This window comes from Hordeum vulgare, chromosome 3H (genome assembly GCF_904849725.1).
Source record: "Hordeum vulgare subsp. vulgare chromosome 3H, MorexV3_pseudomolecules_assembly, whole genome shotgun sequence".
NCBI lineage: Eukaryota > Viridiplantae > Streptophyta > Magnoliopsida > Poales > Poaceae > Hordeum > Hordeum vulgare.
In genome coordinates this window covers 123,277,527-123,292,409 of record NC_058520.1, presented here as the reverse complement: position 1 = coordinate 123,292,409, position 14,883 = coordinate 123,277,527, and positions in this window count along the sequence as shown.

Sequence of the window (14,883 nt, the reverse complement as noted above, 5' to 3'; positions counted from 1 at the left end):
GTCAACTCAAAAGTGTCAAAGGATGATCAACTATCGCTATATAAGCTCGAATTGCATACACTATGGGAGATGATCAAAAATATTGGAAGAACAACATGAATGTTGTTTGACAAATAGTATAAGACATAAGAATTTATTTATAGAAAGAATTTCTTGAAATGGAGCACTACAACGCAAGTTATAGCGAATTAAAGTATGAACTGAATTTGCATTAAAAAGGTCAAGAGAGGTTGAACTGAAGTACGATGGTTACGTACAAAATTATATGACATGAGAGTTTTAGGGGTAAAAGGAATCAATTGAAAAGGTGGTACGATTTGCAAGATAAGATCAAATGAATGTTCGAATACAAATTTGAATCGCTCAAATTTGTAAGGTTCAAAGGTTGAAACTAATGATGCTACTGGATATAGGAGATCAATATGAGCGCGTAGAAAAAAGAATTACTAGATTTGAAATAGCAGATCAAAAGATACAAATACTTCAATATAACATTGAATCGGCTTAGAACGATGTGAACACTTTTGGGCACTAATAGATAAATCTGATTTGATCAACATTATAAGTTCAAAAGTTGAAATTAATGATACAAACGGAAAGATTTCTTTGATACGAATCCGGCGCAATTGGATTCATCTAAAACGGAGCTACGGATAAAAAGATATGATCAAAAGAAGTTTGAATATGAGTGTGAACAAATTTCGAATTTTGAAAATTTTGAAAAGCTGATATGATAGGTTCACCGGATAGGTGGGATCAAGACGAAACTCTAGGCGTTGGTTTCATCTAATTCGGATAAACGAGTAAAAAGTATGACTATTTGAAAAATCAGGGCCAAGCTGTTTTACGGAAGAAATATGCTATGTCTAAAAGAATTCTAGGACTAATGTGTAAATACAGAGACTAATTGATATATCTAATTACTCTACCGTATACTAGTGTAGGAATACTAGTCTAGAAATAATAAACTACGGGAGTATAAAAAAAATACAAAGAGAAATACCTTTAGAATGCAGAGTAAGAATTAATTCCAATGAGGAGACGACTTCGAGAAATCCCGCCGAAGAGAAAAGAATATTTTTATTTAATAAACCTAGTCAAACCAAAAGATTGATTTAACCCGAAATAGATGATTTTTGGATGCTCCTATGGGTCTATATTTATAGGTGGGAAGAAGGTCTAAAGGTCAATAGCTAGGCAATGTGGGACTAAACATATACGTAAAGAGGAGAAAAGGAGGGACCAAATGCCCATGGGCCAAGTAAATTTCGGCCAGCCCATAGACAAGCTCGGATGAACAGTGTTTCCTGGTGAATAGTGTCTTTTTATATTTTTTTCAAAATAAACAGCGAAAACAAATATAAACGAAATTAAGAGAATATTTTATATAGGCATATTATATATCAAAATTTTTAGAATATAATCTCGTACAACATGAACATTTTATTTTTCACAAAGTAAAAAATTTATAAAAAATTATTTTTTAAAAAATTCATTAAAATCCAAATTTTGTCTTTAAATTTTTGGCACTATTTTTCTTCTGACTTTTTTTGGGGGGTGTCATGTTACCTCCTCTCTTTCTTGCTTGGCAAGTATATTGTGAGGAAAAAGATTGTGGTTGAAATCTTGTGTCAAAAATAAAATTCAAATCAAAAACCAAAGGAAAAAAAATCAAATGCCACATTCATTCAAATTCTTTATAGTTGAAGAAGTCATGTTATCTTCTCTCACTGATTTTAAATGGATGAATTTGAATTCAAAATAAAATGGGAAAGTCATTTTATTCCCTCTTATTCAAAAGTTTTAAAAAAGTTTCAAATTCCACTCAAGTTTCAATCACTCAAACAAACGAACTCTCAATCTAATAATTATATTAACATTCCAAAATTTATAATTTTGGGATGTTACAGTTGGTAACCAGTTGCACTTAGAGATGGAACCCATGATTGCAAGCTTAAAGGATGGGGGCAGAGATCTGCATAAGAAGGATTGGCGGTTCGTAAGGACCTACAAAATGGTAACTCGCCGGCCAGTAGCCGGTAACATGTCTACAAGGGGATTGTGACTCACCATATCATAGAGGGCGGGTTGCGGTTCTAAAAATTTCCTTAGAATGTCTCTAATCAAGGATAAACATGTTTCTAATACCAAGACAGAGTTCACGGATCTACGGGTGATTTTATTGAGGAAATAACTTGCCGAATAAAAGTGCTGGGACACTGTGGAGCGGTGTGGTGGTTCTGTGAAACAATGGGGGGAACAACAGATCTACCAAGGATTGTTGACAGAACTATCACATTTCTTTGCTAAAATATAGGATCTAAAAACCGTGCCTATGCGGGTCGATGGTGCGATGAGAAAATGCTAATGGAGTTCCGATGCTATCCTAAGAACTGGGGAGGTTCGAGATTTGGATCTACTAGAGGAGAAAGGGTTACCTGTTGAATGGGAGCGACGACGGAAGCAGGCCGTGGAGATTTTTGCCGAAGACCACGCCCTAGATCAGTCCGAGAATCAGCCGGTCCGGATCAGAGGTTCGATGGCGGCACGACGGTCAAGACGCGAGCTCGAGGAAGAAGATGCAGTGAAGGCGATGGAATAGAGGTAGGTGGGGATGCCCTTTTCCCCTGCAGCTATTTAAAGACCTAGGGAAAAAATCGAAACGGCAGGCGCGGGAGTCAAGGAGGCGCTTTAAAAATCAGAAATGGTGGCACCTAGATTCTCGGGCTGATAGGATAAGGAAAAAGATCCGTTGGAAGTGATGTCATCAAGATCCCTGGAATAGTGGAGAAGATGGCATCATCAATAAAAAGAACCTCACGACTCAGGCAAATCATGAAGATTTGCGGCTTGTCACTCGTTGAAGAAGAAAGGTCAGGGATCGTGTGTGAATCGCCATAAACAGGCATGAAGATTTATTGGCGTGAATGAATTCAAGTCAATCTGGGGCCTAATGTTGGGTATATTACCCGTGGTATGACCCGCCCTATTGGGCTGGGTCAGGAGAACGGTGATTCAACATTCATAATCGAGATAGGCCTTGGCCCAGGGTTTGAGATGCGCCATAGAACTTCAACGGAGAGCTGGTCAGGGCCCATGAGCCTGGATGGCGGTTCAAGACATACGGAGAAGAAGAGTCGCCGTGGCCATTTCCTTGCTTGGAAGACACGACTGGTTAGAGATATGGCAGGTCATGATTTGTAATGTGTCCTGGACTTTGTAAACCCTAGGGCCTTTACCTATATATAAAGGCGAGTCCCTAGGAGAGAGAAGTTAAGTTACAATTCATCAAGAGCTAGGTCAGGCGAGTTACACCCTCCTTGTAATCGAATCCACCATCAATACACACAAAGCAGGACGTAGGCTTTTACCTCCATCGGAGGGGCCGAACTTGGGTAAACCCAAGTCTCACTTCCGCTCAACCCCTTTGAGTCGCCACCAAGGTGCGATGGCTCCATCACTAAGTCCTTTCACGAGGACATCTGTCGTGACAAAACCACGACAGGAACTGCTGCTTGAAGAATGAACAAGGTGGAGTGATTGAGCTAATTGTCGACCTCTTCTCTTGGAGTGAGGTTGCTTGGATCATGTGGGCAGTATCCTTGCTCAATGATTATCCAAAGTTGTGTTGAGGTATGATTCAAATGAGCCTTGTTACAAAAAAACCCAATTAGAAAAATCATTCTTAACAAGTTTAGGAGGAGGACCAAGGTTAATAATATGTGGTGGGTGAACCGGTTCTCAATAGAGCACGTGAAGAGGAACTGAGGCAAAGTTATTTGCCCCACTCGTCCCTTGAGGCAATTTATTTCTATCACTACTAGCATTTTCCTTTTTGGAGTTGGTCCCCGAATCCTAAGTTGTGGGATTAACCACATGCAATGGATCCGTAGGCAGTTTGAAGCCATCAAGGAAATCTTTGAGCATGTTTTTGACCTTGATAGGCGCTGAGGATCTAAAGGTGGACATAGCCTCATTTAGATCCTCTCGGGTGACCGAGTTCGCAACCGCTGCCTCGGGCAACTCCACAAGTCGTACCTCGTCGTCAACCATACTCTTTGGGTGGTGAAACCCTTAATAAAGATACATAGCTTTGATACCAATTGAAAGGATCGATATGGTTGACTGGAGGGGGTGAATAGGCAACTAACAATTTTAAGCTTTTCTTTAACAAATTAAGTTTAGCAACAAATAGGTTGTCTAAATATGCAACTAAGTGAGCAACTTATATTATGCTAGAAACAATAGTAAAAAGTAAGTAAATAATACCAGTAAAGGTAAGAAGTAACCACAAGTGGAATCAATGAAGACGAGGATGTGTTTCCGAAGTTCCTTCCCTTTAAAGGGAAGTACGTCTCTGTTGGAGCGGTGTGGAGGCACAGTGCTCCGCAAGATGACATAAGGCCACCGTATTCTTCTCATGCCCTCACACAATGCAAGATGACGTGATTCCACTAAGTGGTGCCCTTGAAGGCGGCAAGCAAACCTTTACAAACAAGGTTTAGGCAATCTCCACAACTGAATTGGAGGCTCCCAACAAAACCACGAAGCTTCGCCAAATGGACTATGGCTTCGAGGTGACCTCTTCGTCTAGGGTGCTCAAAAACACAAGAGTAACAAGATCCATGAGGGATTAATGGGGGGCAAAACTTTTCTCTTGGTGGAAGTGTGGATCAAGGCCTTCTCCTTCAAACCCTAGAGCATCAACAATAAATGATGGCTAGGGAGAGAGATCGGGCAGGTTTGAGCTTAGGAGAAACAATGCAGCTTGGAGAGGGAAAAGGTGAGGTCTCCTCGGGGAAGAAGACCTTTATATATAGTGGGAGGAAAACTAACCGTTATTTTGCCTAAAGTTGCAGCTAAGTTGTAGTACCATGCAGGGGGGGTACTTACGGTTGCACGGAAGTACCAGCCACCACAGGCAACAATAGCAGCCGGAGGGGCGATAGTTCCGCCCGAGCAGTACTACCGCTCCCAACTGGGCGGTACTTCCTCTTAACATTGACGAAGGGGACTAATGACAACACACGAAAATATTAAGCAAAAGTGGGAGCGGTAGGGGAGGGTGGCAGTATCGCTGGAGCGCTACTACCGCCCCCCCCAAGCGGTACTTCGCTCAAAAATGAAAAAGGCCCTCACAATACTAGACACAAAAATATAAGTGGAAGTGAGACCTGCCATGGAGGGTGGCAGTACCGCTGGAGCGGTACTTCCACTTATGCAACATCTGGGCACATGAGGAAGGCTCCATTGCTCTGAGAATCGGATGGGGTGCAAGTGTGTGTGAGTTTGTTCAACCCAACCTTTCCATACGCGGATTCCCTCTTGATAGTTCGGGTTTATCTATGACTCAAGTCCACCAACACTAAATCAATAGCTAAGCGTCGTCTTCTCTTCCAACCACTGAGGGGAAATAACCGTCTCGTGCCACGTGATAATTTTCTGAAAGTTTAATGCACACAATTAGTCCGCAAGGGGCATCGTCATCAACCATCAAAACTACTTAGGATAAATTGTTCTCTTACAATATAAGTATGCTTATATTATATATTTTTGTCTACGCATGTCAGTATTTCCATCTATCACTATTCCCTATACAAGGCAAGTTTGTTCTCATGATAAAATGTTTCATTCACTTGCTTTATCAAGGGACACCCATTCTATGACTGCACAATATTTTCTTCTATTTTCTTATGGGTTTTGCAGCTGAAGTAAACGTACATATGCTTCGAGGTTAACTCATTTTATACTATAAATTTCGGAATTTCCCTATATTCTATTTCCAGTTCAACACATGTTCTTATTGCTAAAGTAGTCCAGTGGATACCCTTCTTTTAAATAAGGGTTGTGGTATCTATGTGACACTAAACAAACAACATATAAAGCATTGTTATCACCTACTCCCAATTAAAACCACATTAGTTTTTTTGGATTGTATGTTTGTGAAGCTGAAACTTAACAACAAATAGGAACTGTCAGTAGATACTAAGAGTTCCAATTATGACGTTTTGAACCTACTATCTTTGGGAGACAGAGGTCAACATCTAAGGTATGGCGAAAAATTCTGAGAGATAGGTCAAGAGTAAGAAACATAGGACGATGAAAAATTGTGTTCTCATGGTCATACTATATTGTGTTAAGTTATGATTCCAAAGTTTTTTATGGTGATCTTAGAATAAGGACTGTCAAAACATGAACTCTCTTGTTCATCTACTAAAATGTTCTTCCTTGCAGGTTATCATGTGAAGAAGAACGACAAGACATGAGTTGGTACATATGGTACAACTAGAAGTTAAAAATGATCTCTTGAAACTTACCAACATTTCTGAATGAGCTTAATAATGATACTAGTTAAAGATGATTTCTTGTAACTTTTCAACATTTTTGTATGAGCTTAACATTTAGAACGGTTCTTAGCGTGTTATAGGATTTAGTGGCACAAACAGATTTTTTTTACATGTTGTCCACATGGAGTTATCAATATTTTATTATTTTTCATTTTACTGTCACTCAATGCATGGAGTCTTTGCAGATTCAAAATTTTCACATCTTCTGTTTTCTTACTCATTTAGAGGTATACCAATACAATTTTCCTTTTCATTAAAATCATCATCGTTCCAGGAGATAAACTTGCATCTTTTATCTATGTGCCTTCTAAGTTATGAATCAACAAATGCAAGTCCAAGGCTCGAACAAATCATGGGCACTTAATTCTATAAAAGGAATTTCTCTATCTTGTAGGACTCGTGTATGGGCACTACAATGGAGTGATGCATGTTCGTTGTTCTACCTGGAGAGAACATGGTGTGAAGATTCTATCATGGGTAATGGTATTGACTGCTTATTGCTGGAATAATGTATTTATTCTGCTCTTTACAGAAAGAAAAGCATTAATATTTTGGCCCAGCAAATGAAAATACATAGTAGTATCTAGAAAAAGCAGCTTGCTAAGTCAATAATTTATTTTCCTTCATGCTACAATCGAACCCAAGGAGGTATGGTAGCATACTCTACTACTGTGTTATAATCATAGGTATGTAATCACAAGAAGTGTATATTTACGCGCACAGTTCTGAAGCATGGACGTATTTTTATGGAACAAACCAGGATGAGTTTTTAATTATTACTTTGTATTATTTCACATATGTTTAGCATAGGCAGCTGGAAGTCCTGTGAATTGTATAAATTTGTCTTAGCACAGTCAATACTAAACATATGGATAATTTAACTATTCCTCCGCCCGACATAATCGGGCAGCCGTGGGTTGACAATCAGGTACAAATAGATACACGAGTAACCGAATGGAGAAGAATGCCTAGGTCTGCTTTGAATTAAGAAAAGGGACAGCAGAGTACAATCTTGTTGTTGCTTTTTTGTATTATGTTCGGGTTGGCAAATTGTTCGGCAAAAAAATGGAAGCAATTGTATAACAGCTAACAATATCATCAACAAATGTGTATAGTTTTATAGGAGATAATTAGTTATGTTTTTACTTGAATAGGACATTGAAGTATAGCTTTACTCGACACACATTTGAAGTCGAAGTGGAACCTTATTGTTTTGGAGTACAGTATAAATATTTTTGTATACACTAAATTTTCATGTACAGGATGGAAGGAAACTTGAGTGACATAAGATAATGGCATGTATAGGGAAGCAAGTGTAAGGCAATATGTTTCTCAATGCAATCATCGTGGCTTGCTAAGCTCATTCTCGCAAGTTACAATGACATTTTGATTAATGTCATGATCTACAATTTTGTTGACCGTGGCAGCGCACGGGCATTCAACTAGTCTATTATTAAGAGGAACATACAATATTATTAAAATAATAATAATTAATAGGAATAGGCAAGCCAAGAAATGATATATTACCGATGACATGGTGATGAGGAAGCCGATGAGGTCGTCGGCGATGCCGCATCGCTCCGTCGTCTCACGGTCCATGTCGGCAACGGGAAACTTTTTATGGACCTTCTTGAACGTGTTCTCACATGTGTCTCCCTCACCCTTAACAATAGACACGATCTCAATCGGATCTGCATAGTCCTCGCGGTCGAAGCTTGGGTGGGCATCGATGTCGAGTTTGCCTGCAACAATGTTACACATACATGTTGGAATTATGCCCTAGAGGCAATGATAAATAAGTTATTATTATAATTCCTGTATCAAGATAATCGTTTATCATCCATGCTATAATTGTATTAATTGAAGACTTAGATACATGTGTGGATACATAGACAAAACACTGTCCCTAGCAAGCCTCTAGTTGGCTAGGCAGTTGATCAAGGATAGTCAAGGTCTTCAGACTATGTACAAGATGTTGTTGCTTGATAACTGGATCACATCATTGAGTGAATCATGTGATGGACTAGACCCAAACTAATGAACGTAGCATGTTGGTCGTGTCAATTTGTTGCTACTGTTTTCTGCGTGTCAAGTAATTATTCCTATGACCATGAGATCACATAACTCACTAGCACCGGAGGAATGCCTTGTGTGCATCAAACGTCACAACGTAACTGGGTGACTATAAAGATGCTCTACAGGTATCTTCGAAGGTGCCCGTTGATTTAGTATGGATCAAGAATGGGATTTGTCACTCCGTGTGACAGAGAGGTATCTCGGGGCCCACTCGGTAATACAACGGGATCTTGTATTACGAAACGAGTAAAGAGACTTGCCGGTAAACGAGATTGAAATAGGTATGCGGATACTGACGATCGAATCTCGGGCAACTAACATACCGAAGGACAAAGGGAATGACATACGAGATTATATGAATCCTTGGCACTGAGGTTCAATCGATACGATCTTCGTAGAATATGTAGGATCCAATATGGGCATCCATGTCCCGCTATTGGATATTGACCGAGGAGTCCCTCGGGTCATGTCTACATAGTTCTCGAACCCGCAGGGTCTGCACACTTAAGGTTCTGCGATATTTTATGCGTATTTGAGTTATATGGTTGGTTACCGAATGTTGTTCGGAGTCCCGGATGGGATCACGGACGTCACGAGGGTTTCTGGAATGGTCCGGAAACGAAGATTGATATATAGGTTTGTCTCATTTGGTTACCGGAAGGTTTTCGGGCATTACCGACATCGTATCAGGAGTGACGAATGGGTTCCGGGAATTTACCGGGAGGGGGGAACCCACCCGTGAGTGGCCCAAGGCCTTAGGAGTGACACACCAGCCCTTAGTGGGCTGGTGGGACTGCCAAGAAAGGCCCATGGTGCCACCAAGGAAAACCAAAGAGAAAAAAGAAAAAAAAGGGAAGTGGGAAGGTGGAGAAGGACTCCACTTTCCAATCCTAGTTGGACTAGGATTGGAGGAGGAGAACTCCTCCCCTTGGTTCGGCCGACCCCTTGGGGCTCCCTTGAGCCTCAAGGCAAGTCCCTCCCTCTCCCTCCTATATATATTGGGGTATTAGGGCTGATTCGAGACAACTTTGCCACGGGAGCCCGACCACATGCCTCCACGGTTTTTCCTCTAGATCGTATTTCTTCAGAGCTCAGGCGGAGCCCTGCTGGGATAGATCACCACCAACCTCCGGAGCACCATCACGCTGCCGGAGAACTCATATACCTCTCCATCTCTCTTGCTGGATCAAGAAGGCCGAGATCATCGTTGCGCTGTAGGTGTGCTCAACGCGGAGGTGCCGTCCGTTCGGCGCTAGATCGGATCGTGGGACAAAGAGTACGACTATGGTGATTTGAATCATGCAAGCTGTTCCACTACATCGTCCACGTTTCTTAACTCTTACCGTTGTGCGATATACAAGGGTACGTAGATCGGAAATCACCTCTCGTAGATGGACATCACCATGGTAGGTATTGCGTGTGCGTAGGAAATTTTTTGTTTCCCGTACCACGTTCCCCAACAGTGGCATCATGAGCTAGGTTCATGCGTAGATGTCATATCGAGTAGAACACAAAAGTTTTTGTGGGCGGTGATGTGCGATTTGCTGCCCTCCTTAGTCTTTTCTTGATTCCGTGGTATTGTTGGATCGAAGCGGCTCGGACCGACATTACTCGTACGCTTACGAGAGACTGGTTCATCGCTAGGAGCAACCCCGTTGCTCAAAGATGACTGGCGAGTGTCGGTTTCTCCAACTTTAGTTGAATCGGATTTGACCGTGGAGGTCCTTGGAGAAAGGTTAAATAGCAATTCATACATCCCTGGTGTGGTGTTTGCGTGAGTAAGATGCGATCCTACTAGATACCCATGGCAACCACGTAAAACATGCAACAACAATTAGAGGACGTCTAACTTGTTTTTGCAGGGTATGCATGTGATGTGATATGGCCAGTGACGTGATGTGATATATTTGATGTATGAGATGATCATGTTGTAATGGTTAATATCGACTTGCACGTCGGTGGTACGGCAACCGGCAGGAGCCATAGGGTTGTCTTTAAACTAATGTTTGTGCTTGCAGTTGCGTTTACTATAGACGTAGCTTTAGTAGTAATAGCATGAGTAGCACGACAACCCCGATGGAGACACGTTGATGGAGATCATGGTGTGGCGCTGGTGACAAGAAGATCGTGCCGGTGCTTTGGTGAAGGAGATCAAGAAGCACATGATGATGGCCATATCATGTCACTTATGAATTGCATGTGATGTTAATCCTTTTATGCACCTTATTTTGCTTAGAACGACGGTAGCATTATGATGTGATCTCTCACTAAAATTTCAAGACGAAATTGTGTTCTCCCGACTGTGCACTGTTGCTACAGTTCGTCGTTTTGAGACACCACGTGATGATCGGGTGTGATAGACTCAACGTTCACATACAACGGGTGCAAAACAGTTGCACACGCGGAACACTCGGGTTAAGCTTGACGAGCCTAGCATGTGCAGACATGGCCTTGGAACACAAGAGACCGAAAGGTCGATCATGAATCATATAGTTGATATGATTAGCATAGGGATGCTTACCACTGAAACTATCCTCAACTCACGTGATGATCGGACTTGAGCTAGTGGAATAGGATCATGAACCACTCAAATGACTAGAGAGATGTACTTTTTGAGTGGGAGTTTAGCAAGTAATTTGATTAGTTAAACTCTAATTATCTTGATCATAGTCTAAGTCCACTTTGAATATATTTGTGTTGTAGATCAATGGCTCACGCGACAGTCACCCTGAATTTTAATACGTTCCTAGAGAAAGCTAAGTTGAAAGATGATGGAAGCAACTTTGTAGACTGGGCTCGTAATCTTAAGTTGCTCCTGCAAGCTGGGAAGAAGGATTATGTCCTTAATGCTGCGCTAGGAGATGAACCACCCGCCGCGGCTGACCAAGATGCTAAGAATGCTTGGTTAGCACGCAAGGAGGACTACTCAGTAGTTCGATGTGCAGTCTTTTATGGCTTAGAGCCGGGACTTCAACATCGCTTTGAGCATCATGGAGCATATGAGATGTTCGAGGAGTTGAAGTTGATCTTTTAGAAGAATGCCCGAATCGAGAGGTATGAGACCTCCAATAAATTCTATGCTTGCAAGATGGAGGAGAACTCGTCTGTCAATGAACATGTGCTCAAAATGTCTGGGTACTCAAACCGTCTAGATGAGCTGGGGATTCAACTACCGCAAGAGGCTATCACTAACGGAATTCTTCAATCACTGCCACCAAGCTATAAGGGCTTTGTGTTGAACTATAACATGCAAGGGATGAACAAGTCACCCGGCGAGTTATTCACGATGCTGAAAGTCGCAGAGTCAAAACTCCGTAAAGAGCATCAAGTGTTGATGGTGAATAAGACCACTAGTTTCAAGAGAAACGGCAAAGGAAAGAAGGGTAATTCAAAGAAGAGAGGCAAGCCTGTTGCCAATCCGACGAAGAAACCCAAAGCTGGACCTAAGCCTGAAACGGAGTGCTATTATTGCAAGGGTATGGGTCACTGGAAGCGCAACTGCCCCAAGTATCTGGCTGATAAGAAGGCGTCCAAGGAAAATCAGGTATATTCGATATACATGTTATTGATGTGTACTTAACCAGCTCTTGTAGTAGTGCTTGGGTATTCGATACCGGTTCTGTTTCTCACATTTGCAACTCATAACAGGAACTACGGAATAAGCGAAGGTTGGCGAAGGATGAAGTGACGATGCGCGTGGGAAACGGTTCCAAGGTTGATGCAATCGCCGTCGGCATAGTTTTACTTCACTTACCATCAGGATTAGTTATGAACTTAAATAAATGTTATTTAGTGCCTGCGTTAAGCATGAACATTATATCTGGATCTTGTTTATTGCGAGACGGTTACTCGTTGAAGTCAGAGAATAATGGTTGTTCTATTTCTATGAGTAATATCTTTTATGGTCATGCACCCAATGTGAGAGGATTATTCATATTGAATCTTGATAGTGATAATACACATATACATAACATTGAGACCAAAAGAGTTAGAGTTAACAATGATAGCGCCATGTTTTTATGGCACAACCGCTTAGGTCATATTGGTGTAAAGCGCATGAAGAAACTCCATACCGATGGACTTTTGGAGTCACTTGACTTTGATTCACTTGACACGTGCGAACCATGCCTCATGGGCAAGATGACTAAAACTCCGTTCTCTGGAACAATGGAGCGTGCAAGTGACTTGTTGGAAATCATACATACCGATATGTGTGGTCCGATGAGTGTGGAGGCACGCGGCGGATATCGTTATTTTCTCACCTTCACTGACGATTTGACTAGATATGGTTATGTCTACTTCATGAAGCACAAGTCTGAAACGTTTGAAAAGTTCAAGCAATTTCAGAGTGAAGTAGAAAATCATCGTAACAAGAAGATCAAGTTCCTATGTTCCGATCGTAGGGGTGAGTATCTGAGTTTCGAGTTTGGTACTCACTTGAGACAATGCGGGATTGTTTCACAGTTGACACCGCCTGGAACACCACAGCGTAATGGTGTGTCCGAACGTCATAATCGTACTTTACTAGAGATGGTGGGATATATGATGTCTCTTACCGATTTGCCATTGTCGTTTTGGGGCTATGCATTGGAGACAGCTGCATTCACTTTAAATAGGGCACCATCGAAATCCGTTGAGACTACACCATATTAGCTGTGGTATGGCAAAAGACCAAAATTGTCGTTTCTTAAAGTTTGGGGATGTGATGCTTATGTCAAAAAGCTTCAGCCTGAAAAGCTGGAACCCAAAGCGGAAAAGTGTGTCTTCATAGGTTACCCAAAAGAGACAGTTGGGTATACCTTCTATCTCAAATCTGAGGGCAAAGTGTTTGTTGCTAAGAACAGAGATTTTCTCGAGAAGGAGTTTCTCTCGAGAGAATTGAGTGGGAGGAAGATAGAACTTGATGAGGTTGTTGAACCTCTCATCCCTCTGGATGGTGGCGCAGGGCAAGGGGAAACCCCTGTCGTTGCGACGCCGGTTGAGGAGGAAGTTAATGATGATCATCATGAAACTCCGGATCAAGTTCCTATCGGACCTCACAGGTCGACGAGACCGCGTACTGCTCCAGAGTGGTACGGTAATCCCGTCTTATCAATTATGTTGTTGGACAACAATGTGCATGTGAATTATGAAGAAGCAATGGTGGGCCCGGATTCCAACAAATGGCTGGAGGCCATGAAGTCCGAGATAGGATCTATGTATGAAAACAAAGTGTGGACTTTGGAAGTACTACCTGAAGGCCGCAAGGCTATTCAGAACAAAAGGATCTTTAAGAAGAAGACGGACACTGACGGTAATGTGACCGTTTATAAAGCTCGACTTGTGGCAAAAGGTTTTTCACAAGTTCAAGGAATTGACTACGATGAGACATTCTCACCCGTAGCGATGCTTAAGTCCGTCTGAATCATGTTAGCAATAGCTGCATTTTTCGATTATGAAATCTGGCAGATGGATGTCAAAACGGCGTTCCTTAACGGTTTCCCTAAGGAAGAGTTGTATATGATGCAACCTGAAGGTTTTGTCGATCCTAAAAATGCTAACAAAGTGTGCAAGCTCCAGCGATCCATTTATGGACTGGTGCAAGCATCTCGGAGTTGGAATAAACGCTTTGGTGAGGTGATCAAAGCATTTGGATTTATATAGGTGGTTGGAGAATCCTGTATTTACAAGAAAGTGAGTGGGAGCTCTGTGGCGTTCCTAATACTATATGTGGATGACATATTACTGATTGGAAACAGCGTGGAGCTTTTGGAGAGCATAAAGGATTACTTGAATTAAAGTTTCTCTATGAAGGACCTAGGAGAAGCTGCTTACATTCTAGGCATCAAGATCTATAGGGATAGATCCAAACGCCTGATAGGACTTTCGCAAAGCACGTACCTTGATAAAGTTTTGAAGAGGTTCAAAATTGAACAGTCCAAGAAGGGGTTCTTGCCAGTTTTACAAGGTACGAGATTGAGTAAGACTTAGTGCCCAGCAACTGATAAAGATAGAGAGTATATGAGTACCGTCCCCTATGCTTCAGCCATAGGTTCTATCATGTATGCAATGCTGTGCACTAGACCAGACGTTAGCCTGGCCATAAGTATGGCAGGCAGGTTCCAGAGTAATCCAGGAATGGATCACTGGACGGCGGTCAAGAATATCTGAAGTACCTCAAAAGGACTAAGGAGATGTTTCTCGTATATGGAGGTGACAAAGAGCTCGTCGTAAAAGGTTACGTCGATGCAAGCTTTGACACAGATCCGGACGATTCTAAGTCGCAAACCGGATACATATTTATTCTTAATGGGGGTGCGGTAAGCTGGTGCAGTTCCAAGCAAAGCATCGTAGCTCATTCTACATATGAAGCGGAGTACATGGCTGCCTCGGAGGCAGCTAAGGAGGGTGTCTGGATGAAGCAGTTCATGACGGATCTTGGAGTGGTGCCGAGCGCACTAAATCCAATAACCCTGTTTTG